The sequence below is a fragment of the Protopterus annectens genome, chromosome 2.part2 (genome assembly GCF_019279795.1).
Source record: "Protopterus annectens isolate FY-2018-M chromosome 2.part2, PAN1.0, whole genome shotgun sequence".
Taxonomy (NCBI): Eukaryota; Metazoa; Chordata; order Ceratodontiformes; family Protopteridae; genus Protopterus; species Protopterus annectens.
The window spans coordinates 605,109,805-605,124,622 of NC_056730.1; positions in this window are offsets into that span (position 1 = coordinate 605,109,805).

Here is a 14,818-nt window from a genome sequence, read left to right on the forward strand (position 1 = left end):
GGGCTTGATTCTCTGAGCCCACATTTGCTCACCATGACCCTGATCAAGATACTTCACTCTACATTGCTCCTGGGTCCCCCTGAAAAGGGGCTGTGTGTCAAATGGACCTACCTCATTAACAGTGGGTACTATTATTATTATTATTATTATTACACAGGCAATGTGGCATTACAAGCAGACTCTGAACAGGAACTACAGTGAAAGACAGAGGAATGGAATGCAAAACTGAAGGCTCATGAGATGAAACTAAGTACAGACAAGACAGATGCCATGGCAGCAAATGGTGGAAATCAGAAGAAGCTGAAAATTGAGGTAGAAGGAAAACAGTGAACAGGTTAGTGGTTTCAGGTATCTGGGAGGGGTGGCTGAGGAGAAAGGACATTTGAATGAGGAGGCCGTCAAAGCTAGAATTAAAGGGGCTGCAGCCAACTGGCAGAGAATATCAGGGGTAGTATGCGACAGAAGAAAGTCAAAAATACTGAAAGGTAAGGTGTTTAAAACAGTGGTGTGACCAGTGCTTCTATATGGCGCATAAACCTGGGTAGTGAAGACAGAGCAGTTGAAGAAGCTGGAAATGATGGAGATGAAGTGTCTGAGAGGTGGTAGGATGCACACTGTGTGATAGACAAAGAAATGATGACACCAGAGCTGAAGCCAAATAGCTCCAATGGCAAAGAAAATCAAAAAGAACATATTACAGTGGTTCAAGCACGTATGCAGGAAAGTAGAAGATGATATGTTGAAGAGTATTTGGGATATGCAGGAAGAAGGCAAGAGGGAACACAGACATCCAGCAAAGATATGGATGGCTTGCATGAGGAAAGACCTGTGACAGTCAGGCATGACTGTCAAAGAAGGAAGGCACTGAATCAAGAGAGATAGTGACATTCACATGACAACCCAATCCCATATAGAAATGGGAAAATGATGGTTGTAGATAATGATGATGATGATGATGATGATGACGGTAATGATGATAATGACGTGTCAAAAATGAAATGTAACATTTGGAGCTGTAATGATCCTTCTGTTACTGTTGTGAATTTTGTTACTGTGAATCTCTCCTCCTGTTGATCTTTTAAAATCCCCCCCCCCCCACCTTATCTGTACTCAACAGACCTCCTCCTTCACCCACACCATTGCAGCATTAGCATTTTCACCCCTCCTCCCCTCCCTTACATCCTGTTTCCCAGCATGCATCACTGAGTATTTCTCCTCACTACACTACCTTCTCAGTGTACTCTTATCTTTCCACCCTGCACTTTTACTTTTCTTTTCTTTCATTATGATTATGTTTTCTTCCTCTTATACTTATCCTCCCTAATTTCTCCTACTTCCCTGTATTATACACATTTTATAACCCTTTTATATCTTTTGAAAAGCACATCCTACCCAACTTACTAACGTTGAAGTTCTATCTCTTTCCCTTGGCAATAATCACTGTATTTTTACCCTTTTTCAACTCAGTTCTCAATTTCTGTATTTTCTTTATTTTTGTATAACTGAAGTTGATGAAATAATTCTGCAAGCATATTCACCTTATCTACATTACATAATGTATTTATCTTGTTTTGCACTAGCCTGATGTTAACTAGTTTAAAGTCGAGCTTTTCTCCCCGGGCCTCTACTGAAAATGGACATGTATCCAGCTAGACTAGCCCGGTCAACAAATGTAAAATAAAATAAAAATAAATAAATCCTGGGTTTGGGTGATTAGTTTTGCTTGAGTCAGCTGAATTTTCTTCTGTGCAATGATGGTGCTGTTTAACAGGATGTTCGTTTTTAGGATGCTTACCCAAGAATACACAAGTGAATTTAGCTCATTAAATGGCCTGGAAATGTCCTAGGTAGCCTACCAGGATTAAATGACCAGTGAACTATAAGATGCTTCAAGTGCTACAGGCTGGAGTATTTAGACCTTGTTCTAGTAAAATATCTGGCTTGCTGTTATGAATCTTGGTTCTTGTTATTAATATGGTGGGTAATGAAAGCTAGGTGGCTCAGGGCTTCTTCACTTTATGAGATTTTTGTTTCCTACCAAGGTACAAGAACAACAACAAAGCTTGATTTAATTTGTACATTTTGGCACAAAAGCTATGGAAATTTGCAAATAGGTTTATAAATGTAGGTATTATTTAAATTATAAATGTTTGTATACTGTTTTAGCGTGCTCTTTTTAATTACATGAGCGCTATGAAATTGGTTGGCTTCACCGAGTATTGATTATAGGATGTTGGTATTGCTATCTGTGCACAGAGTCTAGCACAGATATACCCATGCATGGGCACAGATAGTGTGCCTGCCATAGTGCCTTCCCTTTAGAAGCCTCCATATGTCTTTTGAGTGGGCTCTGTCAGTTGGACTAAGCAGAACAGCTATTTTGAATGTCAGTTAACAATGTATGATCCAAAAACACACTTAACCCCTTGCACATGGCCTACAGGGCCTGATGTGTCTCCCTCCTCCCTTTTGGAGACGTATGTGCATATGTGTGCACATGCTAACATCATACAAACATGTACATATGAACAAATACACAAGTATATAGCACACCAACAGAAGAAAAATATGCCCTGAAGCTCAGCATTCATATGAAAAACTCAATAAATGCATCCTTTGTTTAAAATAAGGATGCATAATCCTCTGATGCAAAAAAAACAAGAAAGGCGTCCTTTGTGGACTAGACTGAAAATGAATCTGAAACATCACAGGCCCTAAAGTGATGAATTTATCTATCTAAAAATGGAGCTGCAAAAGTGTGCACCTTTCTAGGATTATAGATCAGCTACCACTAATCTTTAGTGATTTTACATAAGATGAAATAAAATACCTAATAAAAACGGGATTTAAATGAAATGCAAAGAACTGTTATCTGAAAAGAGGAATTTATTCAGAACTGGCTAGATTAACATTAACGTTTATTCATGATCAGCTTAATAAAAGGTTTGATATTAAAATCCTTCTGCTGATTGGCAGGTGCATGCTTTTACAAGTATAGTTCAGTGTTTAAGCAAGGAGAACAGCACTAATATATCCTGTGCTGGGCACATGAGAATCACTCTGTCGATCCTAATAATGAACATACTCCCAGCATGAGATAGCTTCAGGATAATATATTTACACATGACTGAATTTATACATTGCACTAGTAAGCAGGCTGATCAAAAGGATCCTTTTTACCCATGAGGTAGGACAAGATGAATGAAAATGTGGAAGTAATTAGATAATTACATATGGTAAGCTTATGCGGGTGATGTCCTAAAGTGTCCCAGTAACTATAGTAACAATCAGCTTATATAACCTAATAAAATAATTGTGGATGGCTTTTATTATGAATGGCATTTTGTCTGTGAATTTGTTATACTTATCTTTTATAAAATGATGTGGTGTCATTAATTTTTGGAAAATCAATAAAAGATCTTGTTAAAAAAATAAATACAGGTGGCATGTGAAAATAGCCACCATCCCTCTGCTGCACTCCACACAACAGTGAGTTTTAAGCATGATTTTTGCACGTCTGATATGTAAAGCATGTGTTATCAAGCAAGTATTAGTTGATCTCCTAAGGAAGTGGACTAAAAGTTTACCTGGTGATCTAACCAGGTGAACCAACAGATGGCACATCTTTCTGCAGATTCCCAGAAATAGTTGACAGTCTTGATCAGATGAACAAAGGCTGCTATCTGAATAAGACTATATTAATGTCACTATGTATATCATGAGAGAAAGACGGACAGAGAAAGGAGAAACAGAAAATCTATATTCCCATATTTTGATTACAGCCATATCTAAATTTGTGCTATATTATCACAGGTATTCCTGCAGTTGATAAGCAACATTTTTTTATGGCTCTGATCAGACTACAAAGCATAACAGTTTAAAACTGTCAAAGGATGCAGAGTATCTTGCTTTACAAACTGTGACTATCATAAAAGATTTCTGTTTCCCAGGAGTGACTGATGCGCAGTGGTTAGCATTGTCGCCTCACAGCAAGAGGTTCTCCAGTTCGATCCTCGGCTGGGTTGCCTTCTGTGCAGAGTCTGCATGTCCACCTTGTGGTTGTGTGGGTTTCTTCTGGGTGCTCCGGTTTCCTCCCAAAGATATGCTGCAGGTGGATTGGTCACTCTAAATTGGCCCTAGGTGTGAGTGCATGTGTGTACCTTCTGTGGAAGGTTGGGCACCAGGATGGCAACTTGACACTGTAAAACTCCACTGCCAATCATGAGTGGACAGGTGATCTGCTGTGGCGACCCCTAACCGGGAAAAGCCAGAACAAGAAGAGGAGTGACTGATGTACTAAGACAATAATTGATATGAACCATTTTGTCTAGTCAGCCTGAAAGAACTTATTGTACCCTAATTTCTGGTGAGGTTTCAGATTGCCAGGCAAAAAGCTATTAGTTGTGCCCAAGACTTACAATGTAATATCTGATACGATCTCTTGTTTGTTTTTTCTTGCCCTTGTCCTGTAAAACTAGATGCATTTTCTGTTACAGTTTTATGCAGTACTGATGAGTTCTTCTTGAGAGCTCTTTAACTTCTACAAGTAAGAATAAACACACCCAAGAAATTACACATTGTCTTTTTTACCTTACCCTGTCTGATCAGTCTTACCCAGTGACTCTCCTTCCTGCCCCATTGACCAATTTCTTCCTTTCCCCTGGGCTCTGATGTGCTGATCTGCAAAACTACCAAACAACCTTGAAGTCTGTTATTGGATTTGACTTGAAAAACAGTTCTACAACATCTCAGAAGTATTTTTTTCTTATTTCATACATTGAAGAATACTGCTGCTTACTTAGAAGTTCTGCTTTGAGGGGTTATAATTTTGTATATGAATCTGGTCCATCTGGTTCCCTATGGTAACAGAAGGAGTAGATGTTGTTTTATCTGGCTTGCATTACTATTGGTTACATAGCAGTGTACGCTTTAATTGGCCTGTGTGTTGTTGTGGTCTGCTTTAAACTTTTGTTTGTGGACAATGCTACTCTATTGTGCTGGGCCATCTTAAGCTCTTCTGCTGGATTTAACTTGACATCAGTTTTATAACATGTGGGACATAACTTGTTTACTTGTTTTTATCCATTAGAGCATGCTAATATTGCTTTTTGCCCTGTATTGTGCTGAGGTAATTCTGCATTTGAAACTAGTCTATCTGGCTCCCCCATGGTGACAGAACGGTTCACTGCCTTTGAGGCTTGACCTTTAACTGGCCTTTGTGCTCCTGTGGTCTCCTTGTTGTACTTGCAGATAACATCACTGTTATGTTACGCTGTGACACAACAAAGCTCCTCTGAAATCTATTACTAGATTAGACTTGAAAAGGAGTTCTACAACATCTGTGAAGTAATCTTTATATTGATTTCTTACATTAGAATGTGCTAGTGTTTATATGAATGTCCTGTTTTGTATTGTGTGGTAATTCTTCATCTGAAACTAGGCTGGCTAGATCCCCATGAAAAGAGGAGGGGGACTGCTGTTTCTGGCTTGAATTACTATTGGTTAAATTACAGTGGTAACTATAATTGTCCTGTGTGCTCTTATGGTCTGCCATAAATTACTTAGTATTGCAGACAATACCACTCTTTTGTGCTGGGCTACAGCACTACCAACCGTCCTTCAACTCAAGTCAGTATCACAACATCAGGGAAGTGCTGTGCTTAATTCATCAGTTTGCAGAATATACAACACAGCACCAGAGAGCATATGATACTAAAATATAACTGTCTTATTCTTCCCAATCCATATTCCTTGGAATAATATATCCAAGTGCCCACCTGCACCTGCTGTTCCTGGTTGTGTGTGGTAGCAGCTTGCAGTCCACTAGTGACAATGGCATTAACATTTCTAATTGTCACTTCCTGTTGTTCACAACTGTGGCTGACTGTTGACTGCCCTACTGTATTGTATCCTTCCTGTACAAGTACCACACATGCTGCATTTATTACTGTGGTATCTGAGCCTGCTGTATGCATTTTGAATATTGTATGAAAGCATCAGCACCTATTGCACTTAATGTCTCTTACATTTTTTTTTGTTTCTTTACTCTTGTAAAATATTGTGACATTTTGCTTATTGTATTGACCACAAAATGAAGTCTTGGAGACTGTTGTATCTACATATCTGGATTATTGTGTTGTGGCATTTGAGTTTGCTACCCAGTAGTAAGCCTATAATTGGAATGGCATTGATCATTGTACTTGTAATATTCCTGGCTGTTTCTTGGGAAGCTTTATTCTCTTTCATTGATGAACATCTCTTGGTTTATTGTGCTGCAGCATCACTGACTGATGTTCAGTTGATCCTAATTAATACTGCACTGCATCATTTTGCACCGTACTGAGCTCTACTGGGTTGTACTGTATTGAACTATATTATGTAGTACTGTATTGTATGTTATCATCAGTAGCAGATTTAAGCCTGGGGGCAGGGGCACACACCACCCCTTTTTAAAGCAGTTGTACACCTGTGGCATAAAAAAAAGAAGAAAGAAAAGAAATGCACTGTTCTTTTGTTGAAATCGGAAAATGTATAGTCAAAATAATACATTTTTCCATTTCAACCAGTGGTGGCGATCTACCGAGGGGGAGCTAATGATCCCCCATTATGCCCATTCTTCTTTCAACTGTACCACATTTGGAGGTACTTTCTGTTTTTCAGCCTTCCCATGTGTGCCTTACAAGTGGGGCTCCTGAAATACTATTGAACTGTGAAGATTAGCTCCTTGCCAGCTGATTCTCACAGTCCAATCATGTTCGAGAAGTCACAATAATTATGCTCAGAAGTTACAGGTAGTGAATTATGAACTCCTTCTTACTAAGGACATCGACAAGAGTTCTCAACCCTACAGCGTACATACAGACAGCCAGTGGGGTAGCAAACACAGTAAAAAAAAAATCTCTTAAAATAGCTTTGGCATGTTATCTTCTCATCTTCAGGAATGCTGGTTGCTTTCACCATCAGAAGGTTTAAATTATTAACGAAGCCAGGAAGAGGGCTGACAGCAGTCATAAATAGAAAATTGCTGAAACAGGTAGTAAGCCTTTAACATACTTACTTATATTTAATCAAGGTTTGTTGCTTGGGGCTGGAAGAATGTGTAAAAACATTGACATTGACCTTTTTTTTTTTTTTTTTTTTTTTTGAGTAATGGGAGAGAGCAGCTGGTAAAAAAAGTCTACGGACCTCATAGAACAATGTTGACCAGATACTGTACGCAATAGGCATGGGGCAAGATTTGGAAGTCTGGAATGGTAAATCTTTATTGACTGGTTCTGTACTAATGGTATGTTTTTGACTTTCTCTAGATTTACAGATCAGTTTCCTTGCTTTGTTTAAGTTTCTGACTTGCACCATCATGGAATTGCTTTGACTGTTAGATTTATTTTTACTATACTTGCCATTTTTTATTTATTTTTGTTGAGTTGCACTATTCCTTATTTGTGGGTTCCATTGACGCCTTCAGATCTGTTTTGCTGACAGTGAGTTGGGGGTTGCTGGCATCTTGATGCTCCAGCAGAAACCTTGATAATTTTTCTTTTTAACTTCCTGTGAAGATCAGAAGTAATGCAGAGTAAGGTAAGTAAATTAACTGTTAACCTCGTATATCTCACAGAGAGTTGAACATGTGATTTTTCCTTTTAGTTTTGCACTATATAAATATTTTATGAGCGTTTTTTTTTTTTGTTACACTCTAGCTGATTCCTTTATAGGTTCATAGGTTCATAGTTATGTACTAGGCTATTTGCGAGTATTTCTTATTACACAATATTGGCATTTAGAATATGTACAGTCTATAGGCAGGATTCACGAAACCTCCGTGTAAGAGTTACAAGGCTTACACGGAGGCTGCAGTTAAACGGTGTGACGTCAGCATGTCATGCATATGCATAAGGGCATGCTGAATCACACCTAAGGCTTACACGGTCCGTGGAAGACAGTAGTGGGCGTGTCCGTAGGCTGAGCCCTGCAAACGGACACGCCCCCAGAAGAGTAAAAGTCCTGAAAGTAAACCCCCACGGCAGAGTCCATGGAAATGTGAATAGACACAACACAACACATGCCCCCACAGACTATGAACATAAAATATAGAAATGAACATGTTATATTTTTTTTAAATTGTAAAGATGTTTGCCCGTGAGTGCGCCCGTTTGCGCGGGCATGCCCGTAGCTAAGCCACAGTTAGCAGTCAGTGGAAAAGCATATAAGAACTAAATATGCATAGTACACCAAAAAGCAACAGCGTAGTAGTAGAGACATCGGCTGAAAAGCAGGCAGTCATGGTTTGAGCCCCCACAACATCAGTTTTTATCTTTAGTGAAATAAGCACGAAACAAGTCCCTGACATATATGTACACATATAAAATTATATTTTATGTAAAATGTAATGAAATGGGCCATTTATTTTGAAGAAATGTGAGATAACAAAATAATAAAAAAATGCCAGATGTGCCTATAGCTGAGCTACAGTTTAACAAGTTGAGTGCATCTGCCCGTAGGTGAGCAGTGGTTTAACAGGTGTAAAATGAGTGCCCGAAGGTGAGCAGTGGTTTAACAGGTGCAAAATGAGTGCCCGTAGGTGAGCAGTGGTTTAACATGCTGAAAGTGTGTGCCCGTAGCTGAGCTGAGCGTAATATGCGTGCTGACAGCCAAATGACGGGTAAACCAGCGTTCCCCGTTTGCATGGAGCTGTGCGCCGCGCCAACAAGCTAGCCGACGGGCAACGTTGAGCAAGCTGTAATAAAACTGCCTTTACATAGACACACCTCCTAGCCTGTGTAGACAGTCATAAAATATAAAAAGCAGAGGTCAGGTTCGAACCCAGGATACCATGCACCATAGTCAAGATACTGAACCACTAAGCTATGACAGCTGTATTTAGAAATGCAGTAATAGTAAATATATAGGAATGAATAGAAAGAGGAGCATGACAAAGCAGGTTTTGTGAAGCTGATACAATTCCAAAATGGCCAATCACAGATAAGTGTGGGAAAAATGGCATATATAAGCCCCATAGGCGGGAATACACAGCATAACCGATTGTAGCACCAACTTGCAGCCAGAATGTCAGGTGTAGGTGATGGTAGTTGCTTTCGAGCACAGAGGTGGGGCATTGAGGAGTCCAAATATATGGTTTGGCTCCTTGTCCACAATCATGAGGCCCAACTCATGCAGGGCCAGGTCCTGTGGGGAGCATATAGGGCTGAGGCGTGGCACCGATTGGCTCATGATCTTACCAGTGCCACAGGGATACCAAGGACTGGTGAGCAGGTCCGTCACCACCATGCGGACCTGAAGAGATGGAAGCAGGACCAACTGAACCGTTGGATCCAGGAGGCTCGGCAAATGCCCAATGCCCCACTACTGAGTAAGTTACATCTAATTATTTATGTAAGAAATTAACCTAGCTGATATTATGGAGATGTGTATTCCAATATTACTTTATTTATATTACAGCTGCAGGTGTCCGTTCTGCAAACTGTAGAGCCTATGGTGATAGGCTGGTGCGGTTGCGCCACCAGGCAGGTCAGTAATCCTCTCCCTGTAACTGTAAATAAATATAAAAGTATGACAGTTAGCAAAAGAGTGCAGTGTAGTCACTAAGTAATAAAATGTGCAAGTAACAGTGTAAGAGTGTTTGCAAGTATTGCTTGATTACAAAAGTGTGTTGCAGTCTGTAATCCAAACAGAAAAATGAAAATGTCTGAAATAAAGTCTGAAATAAAGATGTCCCACCTGTAATATAATAGTACACAACCTGCAGCAGGCTGAAAAGTACAGCTGCAGAAGCTGAGTAAAACACATGTGTGAAATATATCCCTGTTGAAATACAGAAACATGACAGAAGTGAGACTGTTGGAAAGGATTGTAATAACTACAGGTAAAACATGTCAATAAAGCCTAGAAGTAAGTACCATCCAGAAATGTAAAAATAAAACAAGTGAGAGAGTGTGAGAAAGAGTTATGAATCCACCAATAAAGTAGTAATAACTCCTGAATAAAGTATACTGCAGTCAGTACAGAATGAAATGAATGTGACAAACAGAACCAAACTGCAAAATGTGTTCAAAATGTTCCTGCAGCTGGAATGTGTATCCCAAAATCTGGATATGTTGCTCTCAGTCTGCAATATGCAGATAGTATGGTTGTCTGAAATACCAAACATCCACAGTTGTCTATAGCTATATAAAGCAAATGTAGCAGGATGATGTAGCTGAACAGAGCCAGATATGAACGTGTATGAATAAAAATGAAAATGTATATTGATGTAGCAGTAACATTCCTATCACCAACTTGAAGTAGTTATCACATAGGAAACTGTAAGTAGAACTGTAGTGTGTATATATCTGCAGCTATTAGAAATGTACAGCATATGTATTGGTATTTGAAGGTGTTAATTAAATTTTCTTCACCCTACCCTATAACCACATATAATCCATTCCACGTGAAATTGGTATGTGCAATCACAATTAACACCCCTGGACATTTGTCCTGTTGGGTCATACATATTTGCATGTACGTTGATGCATCTGCCCTGTTCATACATCCAAACCTGATGGCCTGTTGCCATCAATCAACCCTGCATGTTGTTGGACTGTGTATTGCTGTTCAAATTATGCATGTGTTATGCTTGCTGTTCAATGGTTTGAATATCTGGGTGTTTGGTTAATGGGAATACTAATGCATGCTGTTACAACTAATTGTGAATGGTATTGTATGTTACTAACCCAAACTGTCATGACATAATGCAAAACATAGGATGACAGGGAAGGCGGGTTCCAGCGGACCCACCTCTCCCACCTCAGCTGGCGAGTGCACCTGGCAGTAGTGCCCAGTCCGGACCCTCCTCCGGTGGCCCTGTGCCACCTGCGGGTGGAAGCGCTGCAGGGGATGGGGCTCATCCCCCCCTCTGCAAGTGTGGCCGGAGGAGAACAACCACTCACCCTCTGTAGCGTCCGGACTGTGATGTGTAGGGAGATCCAGGAAGCTGTTCTTGGGCCCCTACGCCAGCTTGAGACACAGGTGGCACAACTAACGGGCATGCCTGCTGCCCGGCCTACACAGCCCCCAGCATGGCCCCGTCCTGGGCAGTGAAAGCACAGTGGCAACTGCCCATGGGTGGGGATATCAGTTCCACTGTTGCCATCTGCGGGCTCATGGGCTCTAGATATCCAAACATCCGTCCCCGTCAATTGTGTAACCCCCCCACATGTGTCATACACCGCCCTTGTATGCGTCTTGTTTGTCTTGTCTGTTGACCTACCCAACCTACCTCCCCAGCTATACTGACTTCCTTTACCTGACATACCACTCTCACCTGAAAAAAAAAAAAAAAGGGCACTCTGTACCCACAAAAAAATTACGCCCCATACATAGCTGCCCATATTGCACACATGTCTGCTGGACATGGAAACTGTCAATTACAATTGGCTGTACAACAAGTATTATTGTTGTCCTTACACCTCTCTCAGGGGTGGAAGGTTTCAAATGTCACACCAAATTACAAACATATGCACAGCTGTTGCTGATGAAGGAAATGGGCAGCTATGGGCCTTACCTACCTCCCTCCTGCAAAACCCAAGCTTGTTTCCCTACTGTCTTACCCTCTTTGTGACCCCTTTTTCACCACTTTCCTGTCTCCCCATTTTCATTTCTTTCAAAGAAAATAGTGCAGGTGTGCGCAAGAGTAAGCACTTTTAAGCAGTTGTAAGCGGGTGTGCGCAGAGCTGAACGCCAGTGCGCATGCGGGAGCTCCACGCAAACCAGCGCTAACTCGGTTATAACTGCTTAAAAGAGCCTTAGTCACTCTGAATGACAGGTCCTGTAGTCTGTTCAAAAGCAAAATAAAATCCTACTGTCAGTCCCGAACCCAGGAAACAGTAGTCTGCATGACGTACCACTAAGCCATGACTGTTATATAAGAACATTGTGCTACAATAAATATATCATGTAATAGTAGGAATGAATGTAAAGGGAATATAGGATGTGTAGTACACAAAGCATGTCATGTGTATTTACTGTCAAATCTAGTGGATTTCTATAATAGTAGTGTGCGAACAGAAACAGCCATGCTAGTTGGTAGCTAGTAGGTAAAATGTCACTGTAGCACCTTGCAAGCCACACACATACTCACAGCAGGATAATCACTGCCCATACCCCACAACCTCTTACAGGAACACATCTGGACCAAGTAATAAAATATGTGAAGCAAAGGGCCAAAAACAGGGACACATTCCAAATAATGTTACAACAAACTTAGACAGTTCAGAGAGTAACAGGTTCTGCATTTTGTTGGATGTTTGGAAGGGTATGAAGTCTGAAACTTAAATGTTTGTCACTATAGTCTGACTTGAGCCCAGAGTGATTTGCCAGAAAGAGGTGTTCATGAGATATTGACCAAAATATGAGGCAGAAATGTGGACAACCTGCAAATATTTGTACACTTGAGAGGTCTGACACTGCCATATTTGAATAGTTAAGAGCCTAGACATAGCAACAGTGACTGAGTTACAGGGATGCCCCACAGACTCCATGTGAAATGTACAAACAGTAGGCAGAAAGGTGTTACAACACATGAAATGGTAACTATGAAGTACTGAAAGTATGCACCACCTGCACGGCAGAAATAGTGTAGTAATACATATGCTCATGCTATCCCACAGTCACAACTGCAGAATACCAGACAATTTAATGGGTGTACCCCACTGATATGTACCATTCCATGAGGCAGATAAAAGATGCACCTGAGAGTCTCTGGGGCCTGCTCAGCAGCATACTCAAATACCCAAATAGATGTCAAAGCCCACACCATGGCCAGACCACACTGCATGTAGTAACACCCTAGCAGATATAGCAAGCATTCCAAGGTGTGAATGTACATGGAAAATAGGAAAGCCACAGCAACACACTACAGTCAAGACACCTAGCAGGCATACAAGTAGTGAATGTAAAGGGCAAATATTGAAGCCATAGCAACAAAGTGCAAGAGCCACTGCTATACACCAGTTACACCACATGTCCCACAGGAAAGCACACACACCCACATTAACAGTAGTAGTAGTCTTAGGTGTCAGTGTACATACACACTTAGTACAGGAAACTGGAGAAATTAATGGAGAAATGTTAATCTACAACACAGCCAGAAATACGAGAGGGATACTAACCTTTACACTCACAGAACAGTGTCCACAGCATACCAGCATGGTCCCTGCCCTTAAAATCTGAAAGAGCTACGCCTATCTCACATACCTTTTTATAGCACTGTCCTGAAATCACAGTGAGAACTGTAATCAGTACACAACTGGCTGCATGCAATTAGCAAATGCTGGCTAACAATTGGTGCAGAGGCTATCACATGGACATATGCAGATACCTACAAAAGCATGCTGTACTCCCAATCCACACATGCAATACTTTCATTGCACCCTGTGGAGGTAGGGAGAGACAGAGAGAGAGACAGAGAAAAAAAAATTAAACATACACAAACAAAACCGGTCAGCAACAACCACTTGAAAGCTGACAACTGGCAAGTGGAGCAGCAGGACACAAAACCAGACGGCAACACAAGCAGCTGTGACAAACACAGGTAATGTAAAGTAATACTATAAAAGTCTACATACTGTGAACCCTCCATATGTGTCATTGGTCTGTATCCATATGTAAATGAAGATCTGCAAAGGGCAGGGGACATACAGCAACTATCAGTGAAGGCTGTACATACATATGTATGTGAGAGCATCTATGTGCACATATCAATGTAGGTTGAATGTAGGTTGTAGTGCAATGTACAAAGTAGGTTTCACAGTTATGTATGTTTAGCAGTATGTTAGTGTGTGTATACAGTTTTGTAAACAAACATGTTGATATACCTATCTATTATATGGATACGTATGTATGTCAATATATGTATGTATGTGTGTATATATACATATATATATATATATATATATATATATATATATATATATATATATATATATGCATATATGTATACATACATAGAGAGAGATGTAGGAATACATAGACAGATGTAGATAGATAGAATATGTACAAACATATATATGTAATACACACATACAGATATAGATATATGTAGATGCATATACATAGATAGACAGATCTGACTATCTACAGGTATGACTGTATATGACGATCTCACACTCCCCCTGTCCCACCCCCTCTGTCACTCTCACCCCCTCTCTGTCACACCCCCTCTCTCCATATCTATAGCAATATATGTACATCAATATATATATATATATATATATATATATATATATATATATATATATATATATATATATATATATATATATATATATATATATATATATATATATATATATGTATATAGAGAGAGAGAGAGAGAGAAATGTATATATATATTCTGAGTGAGGCACATGTGTACAGATGTATTGCAACAGGTGCCTGGTGACAAAGGCATGGAGTGAACACCAGTGTCAAAACTGGAGTACCATACCCCATTTTAAATCACCTATACCAGTAACCACCAGATATGTGATTGGCTGCCCACCACTGCATGTGTCAGGGGTGGACAGGGTCATAAATGTGTACAATAGTCCCCCCAATTATATTCACAGTGGCACACTATTCCTGGAATACCTGCACATGGTATGTGTCAGCAGACATGGTGTGTCAGCTATGGACATGTAGGTCAGTGTACCCCGCCACACCACATAATGGCTGCCACGGTATGTACCTCACATGACAGCTACAGATATGGAGAAGGACACAGTGACATGTACAACACTGTGACAATGCACTCAAACACATTACCAATGCACAGTGACTGACAACA